The following is a 12,771-nucleotide window of genomic DNA, read 5'->3' as shown; positions in this document are numbered from 1 at the left end:
ACAACTGTCAGTAAGATTGTCCATGATTGAGTCTTTGAATGAAGAGACTGAGATAAAACTGTCCAGTTTGAGTGTTTGTTGCAGCTCGTTCCAGTCGCTAGCTGCAGCGAACTGAAAAGACGAGTGACCCAGGGATGTGTGTGCTTTAGGGACCTTTAACAGAATGTGACTGGCAGAACAGGTTTTGTATGTGGAGGATGAGGGCTGTAGTAGAGAGCTCAGATAGGGGGGGAGTGAGGCCAGTACCACCACCAACACTACTCCCCCTGGGATGCGGCACTACTGGCAATAGCATGTAGCTAACATTAAAGGACTCAGTGGAGATGTGGCCAGTACAACAAGGGCAAGCCCTGTAAAAGCACTCCCTTATGATCTTTGAACCTTTTTTATATTCATAAACTGCAGTAGAGCACTAACACAACAGTACCTACATTACCGTTACCTTTTATATCACAGAAAAACAGCCAAGCATGAGATGTTATGCTAGTTGTCCCCATTGTATTAACTATAGCATGTTCTACTATACTGTAGGACGTGTTGGCAGCTGTTCACATGAAAGCCTGAATGACACATTTTTATTACATTTAAATAGGAACGTATGTCGTTTAAACCAGGGTTTCCCAAACTCGGTCCTGGGGCACCACCTGGGTGCACATTTTTGCCCTAGTACTACACAGCTGATTCAAATAACCAACTCATCATCAAGCTTTGATCATATGAAACTGCTGTGTAGTGCTAGTGCAACAACCTACATGTGCACCCGGGGGGTACAGGACTGACATTGGGAAACCCTGTGTAAGCCGTGTGTATGATCTCTCAGGATGAAAGCGAGGATGAGTGTGTGAGGGAAACGCATGTCGCCTGGCACGTAAAGACCTGGCAAACAGAGTGTGAGTGTGTCCCTCAGAGTAGCGTATGTAAGATCACTGCAGTAGAGAGGAGGGTGAGACAGCAGTTCACAGGGTGATGCTGGGTGTATGCTAACAACCATCTGCCTTATTCCTACTGCAAGATACACTGATAAAGGGATGAGTCAACACACACACACACGTTTGTTTTACTATCCTAACAATTCATTCCCATTCAAAATCTTATTTTCCCAAACCTAACCCTAACTTCTAACCCCAATTCTAACCCTATCTCTAAACCTAACCCTACTTCTAACCCTATCTCTAAACCTAACTCTACTTCTAACCCTATCTCTAAACCTAACCCATAAACCTAAAAGAGCAATGTCCCCTGTGAGGTCCGGTGAAATGTCCCCACTTATCCACATTTTCCTTGTTTGGCTATCCTTGTGAGGACTTCTGGTCCCCACAAGGATAGTAAAACCAAAAACACACACAAAACAACCGAGCCACACCCCGAGTGGTCAGAGTAGAGAGGCTCATTTAGATGCTGCACACTCTGAAACTCACATAATGACATCCTGAACAGAGCCGTGGCAGAACCAGAGAGAGAGAGAGAGAATTAGAGAGAGAGAGAGAAAGAGCAAAAGAGAGAGAGAGCTCTGGGAGCGCAGGCTATTGCTGGGGTCTTTAGCAGACAAAAGGAGTTGGCAAGACAGCAGAAATAGGGACCAGGCTGAGCTGAGTCTATTACATTACCAAGAACCCACAACGCCCGGAGTGGGTTATTGTGTAATTTACTGTGTGTAGCTAGCTGTGGGTTTGCTCAGTGAACATATTGTCTGTCTGAGAGTCTGTTCATGACTGTATGACTCAGTGCTTATGCGCGTTGCTGGTGTTCTATGTTTACTTTATCCCCACTTTGTCCTGCTGTAAGCTCCTGGACTTTATGGCTTGGCTCTCTCTCATCCAGAACCATTTTGATGGTCCTTGTGATGGGATCGAACCCAGGTCCATCCTCTCTCTGTTTGTTTGTGTGTGTGTCCATGTGAAGTGGGAGAGGATGGGACTGAGGATGGGCCAGTCTCCCGTACTGTCTAGGATCCTGGCGTAGGATAGGATGGCTGTCTCTCAGAGGGGATGGGATTGGTATTGATGAACTCAGTGAGTTAGAGCATGGTGCTAGACAGAGAGGGTTCTGGGTAAGAAAGCTAACTATGGACCTTAAACCAAAGCACTGTTATGAAACAGAGTAACCACATAACAGGGTGTTACCAACTAGGTTTGACTACTGCCTGCCACAAGACTGTGTTAGCCCACTCAGCTTATGCCTTTAACTCAGGGAGATAATGTAAGTCTTCAGGTCTCGGCCAAGGTTACGCATCACACTTACACGATCACACTATCCAGTCTCAGTCTATATCAAATCAAATCACATTTATTTATATAGCCCTTCTTACATCAGCTGATATCTCAAAGTGCTGTACAGAAACCCAGCCTAAAACCCCAAACAGCAAGCAATGCAGGTGTAGAAGCATGGTGGCTAGGAAAAACTCCCTAGAAAGGCCAAAACCTAGGAAGAAACCTAGAGAGGAACCAGGCTATGAGGGGTGGCCAGTCCTCTTCTGGCTGTGCCGGGTGGAGATTATAACAGAACATGGCCAAGATGTTCAAATGTTCATAAATGACCAGCATGGTCAAATAATAATAATCACAGTTGTCGAGGGTGTAACAGGTGTATGTATATGTAGGCACAAACAGCATATTTCTTTATAGTTCCCATCCATGATATAACTTCAAACACTCACCTATTGTACTGTAAATGGTGTCTGTTTCCTTTACTGGTACTGTGTTGCTGCAGGTACGGTCTCCAGTTCTTCGTGTGTGTGTGTGTGTGTGTGTGTGTGTGTGTGTGTGTGCATCAGTTACCTACTGTCTATCTCTCCCTGCCTTAGCTGGTTGGTTTTAACAAGACACTACAGACACGACAGTACCAGACAACAACCCACACAACACAACATGCCACCAGGGAACTGGGGTGGCTGAAGAAACAGTCACTGTAATTATCACGTTTTAGGTATGACCCAGATGCAGTCAGTGTCTAAGAAACAAAAGTTCATTTCAAAAACAGGGGCAGGCAAACGACAGGTCAAACAAAGGCAGGCAGGGGTCAATAATCCAGAGGCGATACAAAGGGTCCAGAACGGCAGGCAGTCTCGGGGTCAGGGCAGGCAGGGGTCAATAATCCAGAGAGGGTGCAAAGGGTCCAGAACGGCAGGCAGTCTCAGGGTCAGGGATGGCACAACGGTCTAAACCGGGAAGGACTAGAAAACAGGAGCAAGAATCAGACAGGAGCAGGGGAACAAATGCTGCTAGGTTTCACAAACAAAATGAACTGGCAGCAGACAAATGGAGAACCCAGATATAAATACACAGGGGATAATGGGGAAGATGGGCGACACCTGGAGGGGGATGGAGACAAGCACAAAGACAGGTGAAACAGATCAGGGCGTGACAGTAATTCATGCTCATGATCAACTGGGCTGGCTGAAGAAACAGTCACAGTGATACACGCTCATGACCATCTGGGCTGGCTGAAGAAAGAGTCACTGTAATTCATACTCATGATCAACTGGGCTGGCTGAAGAAACAGTCACTGTAATTCATACTCATGATCAACTGGGCTGGCTGAAGAAACAGTCACTGTAATTCATGCTCGTGATCAACTGGGCTGGCTGAAGAAACAGTCACTGTATTCATACTCATGATCAACTGGGCTGGCTGAAGAAACAGTCACTGTAATTCATACTCATGATCAACTGGGCTGGCTGAAGAAACAGTCACTGTATTCATGCTCATGATCAACTGGGCTGGCTGAAGTAACAGTCACTGTATTCATACTCATGATCAACTGGGCTGGCTGAAGAAACAGTCACTGTAATTCATACTCATGATCAACTGGGCTGGCTGAAGAAACAGTCACTGTATTCATGCTCATGATCAAATCTACTGTTTGTTTCTTTCTAACTTCTGGGAGGGAAATAAATATTTTGCCAAGATATGAAATAAACAAACACAAGGTTTCTGGACTGCACTCAATAAGGGGGAATCTTTTGGATTAGAACCTTGTTCGTTCTCTTTCTCTCTCTTTTTTTCTCTCTCTCCCTTTCATTCCCCATCTCTCCTCCTCTCTTTCTCTCTGTTTGTAAATGTACACACTTCACTGTCGATACAGTGCTTGAGTGTCTGTGTACCGTAGTATATTAGTCCCAGTCTTAAGTAAACTTATTCACCCTTTCTCCTTTCCAGGTGTGACTAGGTTGTCCCTTGGTATCGTCTTTCCTTGGTCATCTCTGTCCTGTCCCGTACCGCACTTCTGAAGATAAGAGGCCTCTGTCTGCACCGACCTCGACTCACCACCTCGAGTCCCACACTGCCTTACCAGGTAGACCAAGCTGTAAGCTGCTGGTCAATGGTTTCCACAGTCTTTAATTGAGATGATCAGAGAGGAGAAAGAGGAAAAGACACACACAAACAAAGAAATAGAGAGAGGGAAAGAGAGAGAGAGAGGGGGACAGGGAGAGAAAGAGAGAGAAAGATATATATATATATATATAAATAGAGAGGGACAGAGAGAGAGGGACAGAGAGAGAGAGGGACAGAGAGAGAGAGAGAGAGAGAGAGAGAGAGAGAGACAGAGAGAGAGAGAGGGACAGGGACAGAGGGAGAGGGACAGAGAGAGAGGGAGAGGGACAGAGAGAGGGAGAGGGACAGACATAGAGAGGGACAGACATAGAGAGGGACAGACATAGAGAGGGACAGACAGAGAGAGACAGAGAGAGAGAGACAAATGGCTGTGAGTTTTTGGCTGCGTGTCTCTGGCTGTGTGTGGGTGGGTGTATGTGGGTGGGTGGATGTATGTATGTGTGAGTGTCGGTTGTTTCTGTTGCCTTCCCAATGCTAGGAGCCACGTGTGTGCCGAGTGTAGGAGGGAAGAGAAGAAAAGAGCTGCTCTACCAGAGAAAATGAATGTGACGCACGACCATGAAACCTAAACAAAACAAAATACCATTATGTACACTCTCTCCCTCTCTCCCTCTCTCTTTGTTATTCTAGCTTAGGCACAGGCTGGCATTTTCTGCTTAGCTCTGTGCTTGCTTGTGTTTGTTAGTCTTTGTGTGTGTTTGTGTGGGTACGTTTAAGTGAGTGTGTGTGTGCGCTCGCTCGTGTGTGTGTGTGTGTGTGCGCTCTCGTGCTTCTGTGTGTGTGAATGTGTGTTTGTGTGTGCGTCTGTGTATATGTACCGTATGTGTGTGTGAATGTGCGTCTGTGTGTGTACAGTGTGAATGTGTGTTTGTGTGTGCGTCTGTGTATATGTACAGAATGTGTGTGTGTGTGTGTGTGTGTGTGTGTGTGTGTGTGTGTGTGTGTGTGTGTGTGTGTGTGTGTGTGTGTGCACGCACACTTTCACTTGTCGGTGTGTGTGTGCATGCATGGGCTGTACTCTGATGGCCAGCACAACCGTCTCTGATGGGTAGACATCCAGCTGTGATAATGTGTGCAGAAAGACTTTAGAGCAGTTCCCCTCAGTTCCCACCCACACAGAGCAGACTTTAGCAGGGTGACAGAGGGCAGACATACTCCATCTCTATCTCTACCCCCTTCAGTCATCACTTTGAAGGCCCTGCCTCTGTCTCGCTGAAAGACCAAACCAGCTACATACTACCCCCAAGAGTGTGTGTGTTTGTGTTTGTGTTGGTGAGTGTGTGTGTGTGTGAGAGGGAGAGAGAGCGAGTGTGTGTGTGTGTGTCTCAACTTATTTGTATGTATGATGTGCAAATAGTTAAAGTACTAACGGGAAAATAAATAAACATAAAAATAGGTGGTACTTAAAATGTTGTTTGTTCTTCACTGGTTTCTCTTTTCTTGTGGCAACAGGTCACACATCTTGCTGCTGTGATTGCACACTGTTATTTCACCCAATATGTTTGGATTTTATAACGTCGTATGTTTTTCCCCCAACACCATTTTCCATCAATTTGTATAGCAGGCCCTCGTGCTAAATTGAGTCGAAAGCTTTTTTGAAATCAACAAAGCATGAGAAGACTTTACCTTTGTTTTGGTTTGTTTGTTTGTCAATTAGGGTGTGCAGGGTGAATACGTGGTCTGTTGTATGATAATTTGGTAAAAAGCCAATTTGCCATTTGCTCAGTACATTGTTTTCGCTGAGGAAATGTACAAGTCTGCTGTTAATGATAATGCCAGAGCTGAGGATGATGTAAAAAAGTTTAAGTATAGCCAATTGGAATTTGTGGTCTGTATATTTTATTATTTGATTTAGGATACCATCAACCCCACAGGCCTTTTTGGGTTGGAGGGTTTGTATTTTGTCCTGTAGTTCATTCAATGTAATTGGAGAATCCAGTGGGTTCTGGTAGTCTTTAATAGTTGATTCTAAGATTTGTATTTGATCATGTATATGTTTTTGCTGTTTGTTCTTTGTTATAGAGCCAAAAAGATTGGAGAAGTGGTTTATCCACACATCTCCATTGTGGATAGATAACTTTTCGTGTTGTTTGTTTAGAGTTTTCCAATTTTCCCAGAAGTGGTTAGATTATATGGATTCTTCAATTACATTGAGCTGATTTCTGACGTGCTGTTCCTTGTATTTCTGTATTGTTTTAGTGATTCACCATAGTGAAAGCGTACACTCAGGTTTTCTGTGTCTCTGTGTTTTTTGTCGGATAGGTTTCTCAATTTCTTTCTTAGGTTTTTGCATTCTTCATTAAACCATTTGTCATTGTTGTTAATTTGAGAGGTCAAATATACTGTTTAGGTTTTCTACTGCCAAGTTTACACCGTCACTATTACAGTGAAACATTTTGTTCAGGAAATTGTCTACAAAGGATTGAATTTGTTGTTGCCTAATAGTTTTTTGGTAGATTTACACAATACTTTCCTTCCATCTATAGAATTTCTTAATATTATTCAGTTCCTTTGGCTTTGATGCCTAATGATTGAGCAAAGCTATGTTAAAGTAGAGTGTGATTCTGCTGTGATCTGATAGAGGTGACAGTGGACTGACTGTGAACGCTCTAAGAGACTCTGGGTTCAAATCAAATCAAATTTATTTATATAGCCCTTCGTATATCAGCTGAAATCTCAAAGTGCTGTACAGAAACACAGCCTAAAACCCCAAACAGCAAGCAATGCATGTGAAAGAAGCACGGTGGCTAGGAAAAACTCCCTAGGAAAAACTCCCTAGAAAGGCCAAAAACCTAGGAAGAAACTGAGCCATGTTGGTTTAAAAAGCTGTCTCTTCCAAATTAAAATGTATCATTTATTTTATTTAATGAGCCATTTGCAGTTTCACTGTAACAGCCAACTGTACTTAGACTTGCATGGCTTAATCTTTGAGACAAGCATATGCTACTGGCAGGTTCAACCAGCCTAAGCTTCATGACTAATGTTCAAACTTAGACTTCAAACAGTATCAAGGTTCTGGTCTAATGCTTCTAAAAATGTTAGGCATAACCGTGTTCATGGAGCTCTCAACCAGCCTTACACCTCACAGATTAGGGTGTTTTTTCTGTTGGTGTAACCTCAAATGTTGTTTCGCTGTTTTGTCTCCTTGTGTGCTGAGAGTGTCATGTTCTGGTCCTGTTCTGACATTTAGGTCACCACAGACTAGTACATGTCCCTGGGCCTGGAAATGGTTGATCTCCCCCTCTAGGATGGAGAAGCTGTCATCATTAAAGTATGAGGATTCTATTGGGGCTATATAGGTTGCACACTTATCTGTGGAGATAATTTTCTTATTCATTTCCAGCTAGATGTAAAATGTTCCTGTTTTGACTAATTTAATAGAGTGGGTTAGGTCTGCTCTATACCAAATGAACATACCCACTCAGTCTCTTTCCTGTTTCACACCTGGTAGTTTAGTGGATGGGATGACCAGCTCCCTGTAATCTAAAGGGCAACCAGTAGGTCAGTCTCCTCTATAGCATGTTTCTTGTAGGAGGACAATGCCTGTATTTCCAATTTCTTTGATGAAGTCTAGGTTCCTGCTCTTGGTTGCCTCTGTCACACACACACACACACACACACACACACAGTCTTGTACGGCTAACCTTGTGGGGACGCACAATTCAGTCCCATTCAAAATTCTATTTTCCCTAAACCTAGCTCCTAACCGTAAAACTAACCCTAGCTCCTTACCCTAAACTTAACCCAAAAACCTAACCTAACCTTAACCCTAAACCTAACCCTAGCCTAACCCTAGCTCCTAACCCTAAAACTAACCTTAGCTCCTAACCCTAAACCTAATTGTAACCCTAACACGTGTTCTAATCTTAACCCTAAACCTCCTAGAAATAGCATTTGACCTTGTAGGGACTAACAAAATGTCCCCAGTTGGTCAAATATTTGTTTGTTTACTACAAGAATAGTTAAACACGTCCACACACACATACACACACACTGCCTGCCTGAGGGCTGCTTTCGATGCTGCAGGTTGGTTTAAAACGTGTGTGTGTGTGTGCTCTGACTGTGGTCATCTGGTGGTGTGCTTGCGTTTGTCTGGTGCCGTGGGGTCACTGCTCCCTGTCCTGTGCTCACTAAACACACACACACAGACACACACACACACACACACACAACATTTTCAACCCAACCGGCAGCATCGATAGCAGCCATCAGGCAGGCGGTGTGTCCCAGCCAGAAACATACTTACGCAACCACATTGTGTGTGTGTGTGTGTGAGAGAGAGTGCCTGTGTCCCTGTGTGTGTGTGTTCGTTTGTGCGTGTGTGTGTGTTAAATCAAATTGTATTTGTCACATGCACCGAATACAGGGTGTAGACCTTACAGTGAAATTATTACTTACAAGCCCTTAACCAACAATGCAGTTTTAAGAAAATGCCCCCCAAAAAAGTAAAGAGCAGCAGTAAATAACAATAGCGGGGCTATATACAGGGGGCGCCGGTACAGAGTCAATGTGCGGGGGCACTGGTGTCGAGGTAATTGAGGTAATATGTACATGTAGGTAGAGTTATTAAAGTGACTATGCATAGATAATAACAGAGAGTAGCAGGAGTGTAGAAAAGGGGGGGTAACCCCAACCAGGAGTCTTATGGCTTGCGGTTAGAAGCTGTTTAGAATCCTCTTGGACCTAGATTTGGCGCTCCGGTACCGCTTGCCATGCGGTAGCAGAGAGAACAGTCTATGACTAGAGTGGCTGAAGTCTTTGACAATTGTTAGGGCCTTCCTCTGACACCGCCAGGTATAGAGGTCCTGGATGGCAGGAAGCTTGGCCCCGGTGATGTACTGGGCTGTAAGCACTAACCTCTGTAGTGCCTTGCGGTCGGAGGCCGAGCAGTTGCCATACCAGGCAGTGATGCATCCCGTCAGGATGTTCTCGATGGTGCAGCTGTAAAACCTTTTGAGGACCTGAGGACCCATGCCAAATCTTTTCAGTTTCTTGAGGTGGAATAGGTTTTGTCGTGTGCTCTTCACAATTGTCTTGGTGTGTTGGACCATGTTAGTTTGTTGTTGATGCGGACGCCAAGAAACTTGAAGCTCACAACCTGCTCTCCAACAGCCCCGTCGATGAGAATGGGGATGTGCTCGGTCCTCCTTTTCCTGTAGTCCACAATCATCTCATTCGTCTTGATCACATTGAGGAAGAGGTGCTTGTCCTTGCACCACACTGTCAGGTCTCTGACCTCCTCCCTATAGGCTGTCTCATCGTTGTCTGTGATCAGGCCTACCACTGTTGTTTCATCAGCAAACTTAATGATGGTGTATGAGTCGTGCCTGGCCGTGCAGTCATGAGTGAACAGGGAATACAGGAGGGGACTGAGCACGCACCCCTGAGGGGTCCCCGTTTTGAGGATCAGCATGGCGGATGTGTTGTTACCTACCCTTACCATCTGGGGGCGGCCCGTCAGGAAGTCAAGGATCCATTTGCACAGGGAGGTGTTTAGTCCCAGGGTCCTTAGCTTAGTGATGAGCTTTGAGGGCACTATGGTGTTGAACACTGAGCTGTAGTCAATGAATAGCATTCTCACATAGGTGTTCCTTTTGTCCAGGTGTGAAAGGGCAGTGTGGAGTGCAATAGAGATTGCATCATCTGTGGATCTGTTTGGGCGGTATGCAAATTGGAGTGGGTCTAAGCTTTCTGGGATAATGATATTGATATGAGTCATATATCCAAGATGGCGTAGCAGTTGGATGTGTGTTTGTCTTTGTCTTATCCTGTGTAAATAGCCAGTTTTTAATCTCACTTTCTATCTACGAACTAAATATACCTTCCTGCAACCCGCCTCACTCAATGTGGTACGGATCTATTTTTATTCCTTATACCAAGAACTTCCATCAGGAGCTAGCCAGCTAACTAGCTACTAGTCTTCGTTAGCCACGGCTAGCGGTCTTCACCTTTAGCTTGGATACCAGCCAGCCTTAGCCCGGACAATACCTGCCAGTCTGCACAGCGTGATACCAACCCAGAGCATATCGGATTGCTTCTCTCTTCCACATCATCGGATTCCTGCCGCTCTGGATCATTACACCGGATCATCAGAGCTAGCTAGCTGCAAACAAGTGGCTACTGTTAGCTAACGCCTGTGTCCCGAAACAAGCACCAGTTAGCCTTGAGCTAGCCTCGAGCTAGGCCCATAAACCAGCTAATTCTAGGGCTACAATACCTCTATTGCCAATTGGCCTGGACCCTTTATTGTCAACACGGAGCCCCGCTGATCCATCATGACTTTTCTGCCGACATAAACGCCCGATGTGGTCTCAACAGGCTATTCTGTTACGATGTCGCAGAAGAAACATCTGCTAGCCCCGGCCCGCTAGCTCGCTGATCGCCGTGTCCCTCGCTCGCCTAGCGTAGTAGTGACTACCGAACGGCCCCCTGACTCACCTATTGCTGTTCATTGATCACTCGGGTACACAGCTGATGCCCCCCGGACTGTTTCAATAACACGGTACCTCATTTTGTTTATCTGTCGGCCCCACCTCGAACTCAGGCCCTGTATGTACCCAACTGACCCGCTCTGCCTATTCATTGCCATTTACCCGTTGTCTTAGCTCTCCCGATCAACACCTGTGATTGCTTTATGCCTCTCTCTAATGTCAATATGCCTTGTCTACTGCTGTCTCGGCTGGTTCTTATTGTTTTATTTCACTGTAGAGCCCCCAGTCCCGCTCAACGTGCCTTAGACAGCTCTTTTGTCCCACCCCACACACATGCGGAGACCTCACCTGGCCTAACTCGTGCCTCCAGAGACGAAACCTCTCTTATTGTCACTCAACGCCTAGGTTTACCCCCACTGTACTCACATCCTACCATACCCTTGTCTGTACATTATGCCCTGAATCTATTTTACCACACCCAGAAATCTGCTCCTTTTATTCGCTGTTCCCAACGCACTAGACAACCAGTTATTATAGCCTTTAGCCGTACCCTTATGCTACTCCTCTGTTCCTCTGGTGATGTAGGGGTTAACCCAGGCCCTGTAGCCCCCAGTTCCACTCCTATTCCCCAGGCGCTATCATTTGTTGACTTCTGTAACCGTAAAAGCCTTGGTTTCATGCATGTTAACATCAGAAGCCTCTTCCCTAAGTTTGTTTTATTCACTGCTTTAGCACACTCCGCCAACCCTGATGTCCTAGCCGTATCTGAATCCTGGCTTAGGAAGGACACCAAAAATTCTGAAATTTCCAGCCCCAACTACAACATTTTCAGCCAAGAGAGAACTGCCAAAGGGGGCGGAGTTGCAATCTACTGCAGAGAGCGCCTGCAAAGTTCTGTCATACTATCCAGGTCTGTGCCCAAACAGTTTGAGCTTCTACTTTTAAAAATACACCTTTCCAGAAATAAGTCTCTCACTGTTGCCGCTTGCTATAGACCCCCCTCAGCCCCTACCTGTGCCCTGGACACCATATGTGAATTGATTGCCCCCCATTTATCTTCAGAGTTCGTAATGTTAGGTGACCTAAATTGGGATATGCTTAGCACCCCGGCTGTCCTACAATCTAAGCTAGATGCCCTCAATCTCACACAAATGATCAAGGAACCTACCAGGTACAACCCTAAATTCGTAAACACGGGCACCCTCATAGATAGCATCCTGACCAACCTGCCCTCTAAATACACATCTGCTGTCTTCAACCAGAATCGCAGCGACCACTGCCTCATTGCCTGCGTCCGTAATGGGTCCCCGGTCAAACGACCACCCCTCATCACTGTCAAACGCTCTCTAAAACACTTCAGCGAGCAGGCCTTTCTAATCGACCTGGCCCGGGTATCCTTTAAGGATATTGACCTCATCCCGTCAGCAGGGGATGCTTGGTTATTCTTCAAATGTGCTTTCCTCACCATCTTAAATAAGCATGCCCCCATTCAAAAAATGTAGAACTAAGAACAGGTATAGCCCTTGTGAAAGATTAGTGGAATCTGTGTGGGTAGCTGGACAGGTAGGATGACTGACAGTGAGGGTGAACAGGTGGTCACGGGTCAGGTGACAGAGGAATGGATGAGACTGAGGCAGGAATTCCTTTAACCATAAAGTGGTATATTTACTGAGTAGTCTGTGTTGCATAACAAAGGAAACAGAATAACGTGTATCCAATCAAATCCATCATCACAAAGATCTAATCATAACAATCATTCATTGTTAACATCATTTAGGGAATTCAACAATCCAGTTCATTAATAAGTCAATAGGAATCGTCGGTGAGTAATTTAGGCTTGTAACTATTTATCATAAATCATGAAAGAATAATACAAACAGTGATCGGTTATTCAATCTATAAATCGCCATTAGTTGGATATCAGAGCCGATCAGTTCAACAAACAATGACTTTCTTATTTCACCCTTTCAAGTGTCTTCATGTGTACACGGAATGTCATTACATAT

At 45.1% G+C, this 12,771-nt stretch overlaps 1 protein-coding gene across 22 annotated transcripts in view; it reads left to right on the top strand.

The window, feature by feature from the left end:
• The window catches only part of LOC115155638 (microtubule-associated protein 2), a 180,592-nt gene that overhangs the window by 68,825 nt on the left and 98,996 nt on the right, over nucleotides 1-12,771 (top strand). For 20 of the 22 annotated variants that reach the window (XM_029702473.1, XM_029702466.1, XM_029702465.1 and 17 more), the window contains one exon: nucleotides 4,158-4,293. The exons of 1 other annotated variant lie outside the window; for it this stretch is intronic. The gene's annotated coding sequence lies outside the window, so the exon portion shown is untranslated. Of the gene's footprint in view, nucleotides 1-4,157; nucleotides 4,306-12,771 lie in introns of all 22 variants that reach the window. One more of the 22 variants, XM_029702452.1, reaches the window with a different exon arrangement.

Source organism: Salmo trutta, chromosome 20 (assembly GCF_901001165.1).
Source record: "Salmo trutta chromosome 20, fSalTru1.1, whole genome shotgun sequence".
Lineage (NCBI taxonomy): Eukaryota > Metazoa > Chordata > Actinopteri > Salmoniformes > Salmonidae > Salmo > Salmo trutta.
Note: the sequence above shows the minus strand (reverse complement) of the source record. Positions and strands in the feature narration are given on the sequence as shown.